At 38.4% G+C, this 13,413-nt stretch overlaps 1 protein-coding gene and 1 long non-coding RNA gene across 6 annotated transcripts in view; one reads left to right on the plus strand and one right to left on the minus strand.

The window, feature by feature from the left end:
• Window positions 1–7,890, plus strand: part of LOC104652223 (uncharacterized) — a 62,699-nt gene extending 54,809 nt beyond the window's left edge. The window contains exon 4 of the long non-coding RNA XR_745554.3: window positions 7,261–7,890. This is a non-coding gene — a long non-coding RNA (uncharacterized LOC104652223). The remainder of the gene's footprint in view (window positions 1–7,260) is intronic.
• TLCD4 (TLC domain containing 4) overlaps window positions 1–13,413 on the minus strand; it is a 74,457-nt gene that overhangs the window by 18,502 nt on the left and 42,542 nt on the right. The gene's annotated exons all lie outside the window — the stretch shown is intronic.

Genomic DNA, 13,413 nt, shown 5'->3' on the forward strand with positions numbered 1-13,413 from the left:
GTCCACTTGTGAAAATAGGCTTCAAGCAGTTGTTTCATGTTAAACAAGTTAACTCTGTAAATAACCATTAGTGATAGCATTTTGAAATTACTGTAGAAAAGAATGATCACAAAGTACTGTGAATTTCAGAAGGTGAAGAGTTTTAAAACAATTCAGTACCTAATAAGAACTCACTTTTATATCCATTACTAAGTGGAAGCATCTTAAAAATCTCAAAAAAACACTTATCCTAAATAACAATACATAAGCCTGTGAGCAGAGGTATATTTGCCCACTATGACAACATATGCCACCATGTTTCTTCTGAACAATATATTTGCCAATCAGAAGATCCTAGAGCTAAATTTAGGATCTTTGGGATCTTTCTAAATTTAAGCATAATACCCAATACATCCCACCAATTTAATAATATGAAAAGTTTAGCACAGTTAATAAACATGGGAAAGAAAACCAAAAGTATGCACTCTAAAAATTTTACTTAATATACTTTAAAAATTGCTAAGTAAATGGAGTCACTCTAGCACTTGCAATTAAATCAGAATTATGATTACATGCCAAAGAAAATAGTCCTCCCCATCCCAGTACATTAGATATACATGAAAGTTTGGCAACGATTTTTCTACTGGCTATGTCATGCTGTCTTCCAAATGAGAAGAATATGAAACATTTTTTTTAAAAAACAGGTGAACTTTTTAATTGATGATTTTTAATATTTATCCATGAAAATTATTTTAGGGATTCAAAATTATAAGTTAGATTCTAAGAACTACCTTTAACAAGGTTAATCTAAAACTTTTTATAATCACAAATTCATTATCCTTAGCAATACTGGAATGTGTGATAAGGCAGAAGGAAGGAGGGATGGCCAAAGACAGAGACAGCAGGCAGGGGGAGTACTGCGCGCACAGCGGGTGACCGACTTTTCAGAGTCAACCAGGGCACTGCCCATACCAGTCCAGAGATATAACAACTTATGAGAAAGAATTGTGCACAGGTTTTATTACTGTAACACAGAAATATAAAGAATAGGTATTTATTTGAAATTATTAGTCTATACTAGTTTTCTGTTATAATACATGCTTTTATTTAAACAAGATGGAAGAAGTACAGATCAATTTAGATGTGCTTGCCTGTCTTACTCCAGACTTGTGAGACACAGTCTCCTTAGGTACTCACACATCTCTTCGACCAAGCCTATATTAGTTTGCTAGGGCTCTCATAACAAAGTACCAAAAACTGGGTGGCTTAAGCAAAGAAATGTATTGTCCCACAGTTATGGAGGCTAGAAGTCCAAGACCAAGTGGTTGACAGGGTCATGCGCTCTCTGCAGGCACTAGGGAAGAATCTGTTCCAGGACTCTCTGCCAGCTTCCTGCAGTTCCTTGGCTTGTGGCAGCCTAACTCCAATCTCCATGTGGTATTATCCCCATGTGCATGTCTGTGTCCAAATTTCCCCTTTTTGCAAGACCAGTCAACATAGATTAGCGGCCCACCATATTTTAATACAAACTCATCTTAACTCACTACATCTACAATGACCCTATTTCCAACTGAGGTTACATTCTAAGGTATGAGAAGTCAGGACTTCAACCTATGGATTTTGGAGGGGACACAATTCAACCCATAACAACGCCCAGTCCCAAATTCTTTCCTGTCTGTTGTGCAGTATGTTCCGTTTTGCTTATCTATCTCCCTAATTTAATTTTCTGTCTTTCCATCTGTCTATAACATACCATTATATACTAATATATATAAAATAACAGATAGATTTCCATATTCAATAACTTTCCTTGTAAGTAATGTCTGGGACACTCTGGTGTTGATATCGTAACTGTTCTCATTTTCATTATCTGAACTCTGAGAAAATGCAGTCACAGTATTCACAGTGTGGAAAGTTAAACTAACACTATGTCAATACAAATCACAGCAGTTAATGCAATGGGCAAAGTCAATGATAGACTGTTACTGCTCACAATTACATCACCCTTGCATTGCATCAGTGGATGATCCACTATTGTAAACTGCAAATCATAGCTGCCATGATTTTTTTGTACCACAGGAAGGGGTCTCCTGGGCTACAGGATTTTCAGTGGTAAAAATGGTACAACCAGGAAAGCTCTGAACAGGCCACTCTCATCTTTGTTTTATTATGAATGCATTTAGGCTGGGCATGGTGGCGCACACAAGTAATCCCAGAACACTGGGAGGCCGAGGCAAGAGGATTGCTTGAGCCTAGAAGGTCGAGACCAGCCTGGGCAACATAGCGAAACTGCATCTCTATAAAAAACTTAAAAATAATAAATAATTCATTTTAATATATTTTAGAAATCACATTTGCAGCTAAAAAAAACAGAAGGATGAGAAAAGCACAAATGTCTGAGCCCTCTAATTTATTCAGCATAAAGAAGCACTTTGAAGATAATAAGGAACAAATTTCCATTTACATTTCAAACTCCTTAGGTATTTGAGTGCGTTTTTAATTTAAAAATTTGGTGATTTGTTCAAAGTTTAGGTGAGTTTTCTCAAAAGAATTGCTTGGAATATTTAACAAGAAGTTAAAATAACAAGTAATTATGTTCAATTATAGACAATCCAAGTAAAGTAAGAGAAATAAAACGTTCTGTTTTTTGCTACCTTTAGTTAAATTCAATAGTGAATTAGGGCAAGGTAGAACTTTGAAAATAGTACACAACTAGATATGACTCTTGAGGGGACAAAAAAAAAATGCAAGGAAAAGGTTATTTTAATGAGATTCTTACTTGAGCCAGACATAAACATCTTAGAAATATTTGTATTATAATCCCTCACTAAGATAGATTCATGTATGTAATAAACATGAAGCATTAAAAAAAAAAGGTGAACTTTTTATTCCTTAAGTATAAATTCTCTCATTCATAACATTGACTTTCTCTCCTCAAAGGTGATTTTTCTTCTGATCTATTTTTTCTAACAATTCTCTTTAGTTATTCTAAGTCTGTGGCATTCTACATAACTATGTTCAATGTTTAGAGAACATGACAGACCAGACTACTGCAAAATGTTATGAGTTAATATGTCCCTAAGCTCAGCCAAAATCCTTGCTAAATTTCTTACCGTATCCTTCAAATAAATAGTTTTTCCAAAGATGAGACCAAATACCAAAATTTATTTTTATACAACTTATAAAGAATGTTAAAGCAGACTCCCAAAAGTCATGTAAAATATCAAAATAATATAGCAGCAACAGCCTTAGCCTTAAATTTCAAAAACCATTTTAGGCTGGGTGCAGTGGTGCACACCTATAGTCTGACTCAGCTACTCAGAAGGCTAAGCAGGAAGATCACCTGAACCCAAGAGTTTCCGGTTGTTTCTGTGAGCTACTGCACACCAGCCTGGGTGACACAGCATGGCCCTGTTTCTCAAAACAAAATTTTAAAAATTTTAAAAATTTCTCTATAGTTAATATTAACTTTAAAAATAAAAAAATACATGAAATATAATACCTTTTTGGAGAGTTTAAAAGATTACTTCTTCCAACTCCTTAAAAGATAAAGAATTAAAAGTAACTATAACTATTAACCAAAGGACCAAATTAGTATCAGATAAAACCCGACTTTATTATTTTCATTAAGTATCAAAAGAGTCACTGTAAAAATGATAAATTTGATGTTATGTTCATCTAAACAACTTTGGACAAAGTGCAAATCTTCCATGCTTTGAGGAAATTGTCTTTTGAATTTAAAAAAATTGGGCATAACATCCTGGCCCTTCTCATTCCTTTCTCTTCTTCCCAAAGAGAATGGTTAGTTCTAGTATTTCTAGCCCAGTGGTTTTCTATGTGTAGTTCCCAGAGAAGCAGCATCAGCATGACCTGGGAACTTGCTAGATATAGATATTCCTGGGCCCCATACAAGACATAATGAATGGGAAACCATGAGGAGAGGGACCAGCAACTGTGTTTTGAAGGCCCTCCAGGTGATTCCAAGCTCTATTAAAGTGGGAGAAGTGCTTTCCTAGCCTACAAATGGCCAGTGATCTCTCAGCCACAAAGAGCTAGAAACTGTGCTGAGCAAAGGTTTACAAACACCCACCTCAGACTACACAGTATTCTTAACGTGGACCTGCTACATTCCTCTAGAAAAGTTTTTCCTGACCCCTTAACTCTTAGCTGAGAGAACACTCAGTCAAGTGTCTCCGCAATCTCTTTGCTTATCTGTTAGAGTACTTAGCTCCTTGCAAATATCTACATTTCATGTGCCTTACTCACTATTATACCCATAAAGCCTAGCACAGCGCCTGCCCCATGTTTCCTGAGTTGAACCTTGCCTTCTCAGTGCTGTTAAACAAGCACATCACCTCTAAAGTCAAAACCCCAAGAGTCCTTCAGGCATATTTCCGAATGGGTGAGAGGATTATGAGAATATTAGCCTTTGGCTGGACGTGGTGGTTCATGCCTATAATCCCAGCACTTTAGGAGGCTGAGACAGGAGGATCACTTGAGCCCAGTCAGGGCAACATTAGTGAGACCCTGTCTCTTAAAGAAAAAAAAAACAAAAAACAAAAAAAACCCTCACATTTCATTCCAAAAGAAAAGGAGAAAACCATCCAGATTTTAATGTCATAAAGATATTAGTGGAACAGAATTAGAGGTTATCAAATTTGTTATGAGAAAAAAAAAGTCTAAAGATTTAATCTCCAACACCGATATATTTAGATTAGTGAAGCAAGGCTGGTAAAAGTGGATAAGCAAGCAGAAGACGTAGGGGAATGTGGGGCCTGCGTAACAGAGGTAAAACATCTGGAAGCAGGCGGTTAGCGAGCACACTAGCAAACTAAGGAGCAACAGGATGTAGCGTAAAAGAAAGACAAACCAGGGTTATAGCTCTGCCCTTACTGGCCATGTGACCTTGTGCCTATTACTAAATTCCTCTGATCCTATCCCAATAAATCTATAAAGGGGTAATACATTTAAATATGGCCACCATTACTACCATCATCGTCTTCATCACTTCATAAAATATAAAATGAGATAATTAAAATTAACCAATAGATGGAAGCATCTAGGAATGCCACTTGATCACCACTACTATATCCCAATGCTGACAGTAGAACTTCCAGAATTATTTATTGGAAAACTGACTAGCTTAAGTCTTTTTAAAACTTTGGCTGGGCGTGGTGGCTCATGCCTGTAATCCCAGCACTTTGGAGGCCAAAGTGGCTGGATCACAAGGTCAGGAGTTTGAGACCAGCCTGGCCAAGATCGTGAAACCCTACCTATACTAAAAATACAAAAATTAGCCAGGCATGGTGTTGGGCGCCTGTAATCCCAGCCACTCAGGAGGCTGAGGCTGGAGAATCGCTTGAACCCAGAAAGTGGAGGTTGCAGTGAGCCAAGATGGTGCCACTGCACTCTAGCCTGGGCGACAGAGCAAGATGCCATCTCAAAAAAACAAAAAACAAACAAAAAACAAATAAAAAAACCTTACTCTATTTGAGCAATTCATTATTATAATTAAGCAATTATGTCTCAGGAGGTGGGGACAGTTAAAAGCAATTAAGTTTTGAGAGGCAGAGACAGTTAATGACCATAGACCTGTGGTATGGAGGACAGCATTTGAATCCTAGCTCTGTGGCAACTTTGGGTAACACTATAATTTTAGTTTCTCCATTTGTGAAATGGGCAAAATTCCATCTTTATAGCAAGACTGCTGTGAAAATGAGATGCATCCTGATAGCAATCAGGAAAAAGACTAAAACAGAAAACAGAAAGGGCACTCAAAAGAGGGAAAAGGGCTAGGTGCAATGGCTCGCAGATATAATTCCAGCACTTTAGGAGGTTGAGGCAGGAGGATCACTTGAAATCAGTAGTTCCAGGCCACCCTGGTCAACATAGTAAGACCCCACAGCTACAAAAAAAATAGCATGGTGGCATGTGTCTATAATCTACTCAGGAGGCTGAGGCAAGAGGATCACTTGAGCCCAGGAGTTAAGGCTGTAGCAAGCTATGATTGCACCACTGCACTCCAGCCTGTGTGACAGAGTGAAACTCTGTCTCTAAAAAACAAGTGAACCAGGTAAATGTTCTTATTACAATTATAAAGAAAAGACCTAAATGGGTCTATTCCTTCCTGCCTAGGTACAATCATTCACATCTAGTTACTGACACAGGGGTGACCACACAGGTCTGAATCAGGCCTGGGTGATGGGAAGGAATGGATGATTACACAGATCATTACAGTCAGGAAGGACCAGATGCACTGCTAATGAACACTGCTAAATATTTTATTAGAAAAGATACCTCACGTGAGCACATCACCCCAAAAAGCAGTTAATGTTACTTTCTGCTTGTTGCAGAAAAACACTCAGGATGAAAAGGAAAATGAATACTTCTAAGGGTAAACTCAACTGTTTTATTGACCCCATGGTTTTTGTCAGCTTTGCATCTCATTTTGCACAACTATATTTCACCCAATCCAAATTTAGTTGTGTTCATAATGACTTTATGTTCATCATACCACAGTGTGGCACGGTTGAAATGGCCTCTGAAAATTACCTAGTTTCTATCACCCACAGATTTTTAAATCCCATCCACAAAAGCTCTTCCAGTTTGCCTTCAACTTAGGGTGGATCACCCCATGGTGAGGAGCACAAGCAGCTCACTGCATCGTGGGATTGCTATTCAAAAGTCCCAAAACTACACCGCTTTCTCAGATTTCCACCTGCCTGTCCTACTTCTGATCCTCGAGATCCAAAAAACTTAATTGAATCCAATCTCTTTTTCATATAAACCTTCTGATATTTGCAGACAGTCATATGTTTATCATTTTCACATTGCGCAGGTAAAGATGCTTCTAGCCAACCCTTTTCAGAGTTCCTGAGCCCTATTAACTGCAGTCTTCACAAAATAAAAACAAAACAAACAACAGAAATCAACCAGCCTCTTGATGAAAAGAACCACTTACACAATGGTTCTCTGAAGAGAATTTTGGCAGAATGAATCAATATCCTCAAAACATACATATATATGCCCAAGAATTGCACTCAACAAAATTATTCTTTGAAAATATTCACGTGCACAAATGGGAAGATATATGGATATTCACTCAAAGTTACCTATGCCACTGAAACATAACAATAGGGCATTGGTTAAATGTTATTACATATCCATATGCCACCAATAGAGACGATGCCACCAATAGAGGCGATGCCACCAATAGTCTGACAATGAAAACATCTTCAGAACTTGCAAAAGGCTCAGAGTTTACTTCCTTCACTTTCTTAGATATCATTTGAGGATATGCTGCAGCAAAATAAGTGAATAAACAAGAAAGTCAAATACATGGAATTGAGGAAACAGTGACTTCAGCCCAGGACTGGAATGACCGGGCAGCAGCCCAGAGAGCAATCTGTTCAGACTGCGGCAGAACAGCGAGCTCCTGGAGCAGGTACGTGGGAGCTGGGAAAAGACGGTTGCAGAGATGTAGTCGTATCCTCGAGAATATGAAACTACTCAAATATGCAGTAAAGGCAAGTGATGGAGAAAAAAAAAAAGGAAGGCAATTAAAACTCCAAAAAAATGACACAGGAAATGTAATCCGGGTCCTGCAGCAAACTAGTTTAATGCAGTCATAATAAATACTCTACTGATTTTCTATGTGTAGATCAACTGGCTGCAAAGAAAAACTTATATGATTACAGACTACAAAGTAGATATTTTTAAATCTCAGCAATACACAAGTACAAGTGATAAAAACTGAGAAGCAACGCCGAAGTTAGAGAAGTAGAAGAAAAAATAGAGGCACTAATACCTTCATTTAAAAAAGTATCAGGCCAGGGGTGGTGGTTCATGCCTGTAATCTTAGTATTTGGGGAGGCTGAGGCAGGAGAATCACCTGAGCGCAGCAGTTTGAGACCAGGCTGGGCAATGTAGGGAGACCCCATCTTTATAGAAAATTTTTCAAAAATTAGCTGTGGTGGTGAATGTCTGTGGTCCCAGCTACTCAGAAGGCTGAGGCAGGAGGATCGCTCGGCCCTGGGAGCTCAAGGCCGCAGTAAGCCCTGATAGTGCCACTGCACTCCAGTGTGGGCAACAGAACGAGACTCTGCCCGCCCCCAAAAACAAAACAAAACAAAACTTGTTTTAAGTATCAAGGGGTGCTGTAGGACCAGAAATAAGAATACTAAAGGTTTTAAAAGGAACTGAAAGACAACTAGCATTCCCTAACTACATTGGAAAGACGAATGAAAGGCAAATAGGGGTATGAAAGTTAAATTCTTGTCCACCATAGTAAGAAAATACTATCTAACATTATTATCCAACATTAACGAATCAAGATGTGGATAGTCTCTGAACATGGCCACATCAATTCCTTACCTCCCTGTATGTGCAAAATGTTCCTCATATCAAGAGGAGGTCTTATTTCCCACCCCTTAAATCTGAACTGCCCTTAGCAACTCACTTGATGAATAGAACATACTCGAGTTATCTATGTAGTAAGTCTTCTGAAGCCAGGTCCTAAGAAGCCTTGCAGCTTCCTCCTGGGTCACTTGGAACAATCACTCTTGAAATGTTCTTCAGAACACAATGACAAAGCTTTGAGATGCCCAAGCTACAAGGAAGGACCACATATAGATACTCTCCCACTGAACTCCCACCAATGAGCCCTTCTTAGACATTCAACCCTGTTGAGCCTTTAGATGATTCCAGACTCGACTGCCATTTAATATCACCTACATGAGACATTAAGCCAGACTGCCCAGCTGGCTTGCTTTCTCCCTTCATTTTTTAAAAATATTATTAAGAACTCATGAGTCAATGGATTTCAATCAACCACAGTCATTATTCTAATTGATAAAGTGTCACATTTTAAGCCAACAGAAGAGCCTTCATATTGGATCTTACGTCTTTTTGACACAGTCCCATTAATCTTTGATAGATTCCTTGCTTTCTGACCCAAGATCGCCAGAACCACTTCAATACGTAAAGTGAAATTTTAAATTTGAGTTTTGGCCAGATGCGGTGGCTCATGCTGTAATCCCAACACTTTGGGAGGCCGAGGTGGGTGGATCATTTGAGGTCAGGAGTTCAAAACTAGCCTGGCCAACATCTGTATTTTAGTTTCTACTAAAAATACAGAATAATAAACTGGGCGTGGTGGTGGGTGCCTGGAATCCCAGCTAACTGGGGAGGCCGAAGCAGAGAATTGCTGGAACCTGGGAGGTGGAGGTTGCACTGACCCGAGATCGTGCCACTGCACTCCAGTGTGGGCAACAGAACGAGACTCTGCCCGCCCCCAAAAACAAAACAAAACAAAACTTGTTTTAAGTATCAAGGGGTGCTGTAGGACCAGAAATAAGAATACTAAAGGTTTTAAAAGGAACTGAAAGACAACTAGCATTCCCTAACTACATTGGAAAGACGAATGAAAGGCAAATAGGGGTATGAAAGTTAAATTCTTGTCCACCATAGTAAGAAAATACTATCTAACATTATTATCCAACATTAACGAATCAAGATGTGGATAGTCTCTGAACATGGCCACATCAATTCCTTACCTCCCTGTATGTGCAAAATGTTCCTCATATCAAGAGGAGGTCTTATTTCCCACCCCTTAAATCTGAACTGCCCTTAGCAACTCACTTGATGAATAGAACATACTCGAGTTATCTATGTAGTAAGTCTTCTGAAGCCAGGTCCTAAGAAGCCTTGCAGCTTCCTCCTGGGTCACTTGGAACAATCACTCTTGAAATGTTCTTCAGAACACAATGACAAAGCTTTGAGATGCCCAAGCTACAAGGAAGGACCACATATAGATACTCTCCCACTGAACTCCCACCAATGAGCCCTTCTTAGACATTCAACCCTGTTGAGCCTTTAGATGATTCCAGACTCGACTGCCATTTAATATCACCTACATGAGACATTAAGCCAGACTGCCCAGCTGGCTTGCTTTCTCCCTTCATTTTTTAAAAATATTATTAAGAACTCATGAGTCAATGGATTTCAATCAACCACAGTCATTATTCTAATTGATAAAGTGTCACATTTTAAGCCAACAGAAGAGCCTTCATATTGGATCTTACGTCTTTTTGACACAGTCCCATTAATCTTTGATAGATTCCTTGCTTTCTGACCCAAGATCGCCAGAACCACTTCAATACGTAAAGTGAAATTTTAAATTTGAGTTTTGGCCAGATGCGGTGGCTCATGCTGTAATCCCAACACTTTGGGAGGCCGAGGTGGGTGGATCATTTGAGGTCAGGAGTTCAAAACTAGCCTGGCCAACATCTGTATTTTAGTTTCTACTAAAAATACAGAATAATAAACTGGGCGTGGTGGTGGGTGCCTGGAATCCCAGCTAACTGGGGAGGCCGAAGCAGAGAATTGCTGGAACCTGGGAGGTGGAGGTTGCACTGACCCGAGATCGTGCCACTGCACTCTAGCCTGGGCAACAGAGCAAGACTCCTTCTCAAAAACAATTTTTTTTTTTTAGTTTTGATCACATTTTTATAATACACATATATGAGAAATGCTGTTTTTGACTTATACATTTTGACTTATACACATATGCATATAGGAAAAAAGGACATTCCTAAATGTAAATGTTAAGTAAGTAAATAATATGATAGTTATATAGGCTGTGAGATTGGGGCATCATTTTCTCTTTCTGCTTGTCAATGTTTCCTAATCCTTAAATAAAAATGAATTACCTAAATAACTTTTAAAATATTTATCACAGCTTTTTATTTACAATGTTGCTTTTAGGGAATAACACTTCCAATATTGCTTTTGGAAACCACTGATTTCCAAATGTATACCTTTATGGTTCTCTTTCTACCTTCTGAGTTGCCTGATCATCCTCCTTCTGGTCCCTGACCCTGACTGACTGCACTGTCCTTTAAGTAAAGCTTCATTTCTAATGGCATATGGGCCACTTTCCCCTGGGACAGCCATATATCTCCAAAAACCTCTTAACATCTAAAAGTATCTCCCTAAACTGTTTCTCCCATTTCCTTCCACGGTGTCATCTTCCTCTAGTGCTCTGGGTCATTTGGTCTTTTCTTTCCCTTCCTTCTCTGAAGTCCAAATTAGATACTGTGCTCTACTCACTGCAAAATGACTCATTTGTTTCTTCCTCATTAATATAACCACTGCTATAACCATAAAAATTAACTTCTTTGTAATCTGTCACCTATATTATACTTCAAATACCTCCTAAAAGATATCCTCCCCCCACCAACCAGATTTTTTTCTGCATATCATGATCAGTTTTATCCTTCTAACATGCCAACTGTATGAAATTATTTTCTGGCTAAATATCCTACAACTATTCCGTGAAAAGCAAAAATGCAAGGCTAGTGAGTTTGAATTTTCACTCCACCTATCAGGTGGACCTACCTTACTCATCCAAACGTACAGCCATCACCCATGTCTACACCAATCCCATACCCTGACAGCCCAAGTCTTCAATATCACCCGTGAAGATCTGACATCTCCCCAGTGACTTTCCTCAAAATGTGTTCTGACCTAGGAAGCTTTCCCTACTTTTTTTTCCAATACAAATATGTGTATTTTTGAAGGCTTAGTTTAAATCCTGCCTAGCTCAAAAGCTCTCTTAGAAAATTTAAAGGCATAAATATACATATGAACATTTATGTGAAACTCCAAGAATCTACATCAAGTACTATCAGCAGTTATCTCTGGAGAATCAGACCTAGAAAACATTCTATTTACTAAGCCCTGTATTTCTACAAACTCAATTTTTTTAAACTAATACCTATATCCAAAAAAATTTTAACAGAAATTAACACAACGATCTTTCCATTCCTTAAATTACTATGGTATTACTGATTGATCCCTGGATGACATTTTAATTTTTACATAGTATCTTATATTTAATTCTTAAATCCCTAATGGAAAGCACAGGTTCTATCCTATCATTATTCCCTACCTCCCACCTGCCTTAGTTCACAACCTCTGTCATACCTGGTTGATCCGGGCAGTCGGGGAAAAAAAGAAAAAGAAAAGAAATCTTTAAAAAAAAAAAAAAAAAAAAAAAAAAAAAAAAAGTCCTGTGAGTTTGATTGGCAAAAAAAAAAAGAAGTTAAAAAAAAACCCTCTGTGAGTCACACTGGGGTGTAGAACTGTGCTTCAGTAATCTTGCTTCTATATTTTCTAATCCTGTACACCATCAATATATCAATGACTCTGGGCTCATTTAATCTAATACACCCATGACAGATAGCATCGTATGTGACATATACTTCCATCGGCATCGGCATAGGTGGCCATTAGATAAGATTCCGGTTATGCGTAATTCCTCATTACTTTATCCTTTTCTCTCCTATTCAAGAAAACCTGCTAAAATACAATTGAGATAGATGCTATTAAAGGCGTAAGATTAAATCTTTCTATAATATATTTAAATAGTTACAAATTCTGATACTTTATTGTTGGTGAATTACGACGAAACTCACAACTGACTCATGGTCAGTGTAGTGTATCTGCTCTGTCATCTACCTTTAAGGAGCTTTGCATAGACTAAAATCTACATTTGCCATGGCCTCTGCATGACTATGAGGGAAAACAAAACAGGATTTGTCGGATCCCTTCCGAAGCTTAAAAGAAAATTCTCCTTCTGCTAAGTAATTACGGAAGTCTGGATTTTCTTACTATGGGAATTTTTTCTACCAGCTAAGAGTAGCTAAGACCAGAGGTTTAAAAGAGAACTAAATTATGCACCTACTACTGCTAGTATGGTGCTAAATACTGTTCTAAAGGCCTGGACAACGATGAGCACCCTTTCCCTACTACACTACACTACGCTACATTACACTCCGCTGCACTACCCGACACTACATTACACTCCGCTGCACTACCCGACACTGCACTATATGTTGGTAGGAAATAAGTTCAGGGCCTCCCAAACTGGAATCCTGTGTAAAAATGTGACTGTGTTCTAAAGTGGCAATGATAGGGCATTTTTTAATAGGTAACAGACTGAGCCAGAGTCTCAGCATAATGGAAATGTGCTGAGACTCTGGGCCAGTCTATTAACTATTAATGGAAACTGTTTCAGAGTACCAGCAACCTAGAATTGAGGTTTGGAAACAAAATCTATTAATATATTTAATAACTATTGGCTTAATTCTAATCATTCAAGGTTTTTTATTATAAAACAGAGATGAAGGTTTGAGCTAACACACAGCCGTGGACTGTCAAATCAGACTTATGTGAAACAGTGTTCTTATCTAGCATTAATTAAGCTCTACTAAATGTTACAAAGATAGAGACCATCAAATAAATCAAGTGGAGCAGAGAGAGGTCTGGGACATCAAGGGCCCCTGGCAACCCAGGCCTTTCTTTCCTTGCTGTGTGCCTACATGACCTTCTCCCAGGAGCTGTGCCTTATAGATACTGGGTTCTCTTTACTAT

The sequence above is a fragment of the Saimiri boliviensis genome, chromosome 11 (genome assembly GCF_048565385.1).
Source record: "Saimiri boliviensis isolate mSaiBol1 chromosome 11, mSaiBol1.pri, whole genome shotgun sequence".
Lineage (NCBI taxonomy): Eukaryota > Metazoa > Chordata > Mammalia > Primates > Cebidae > Saimiri > Saimiri boliviensis.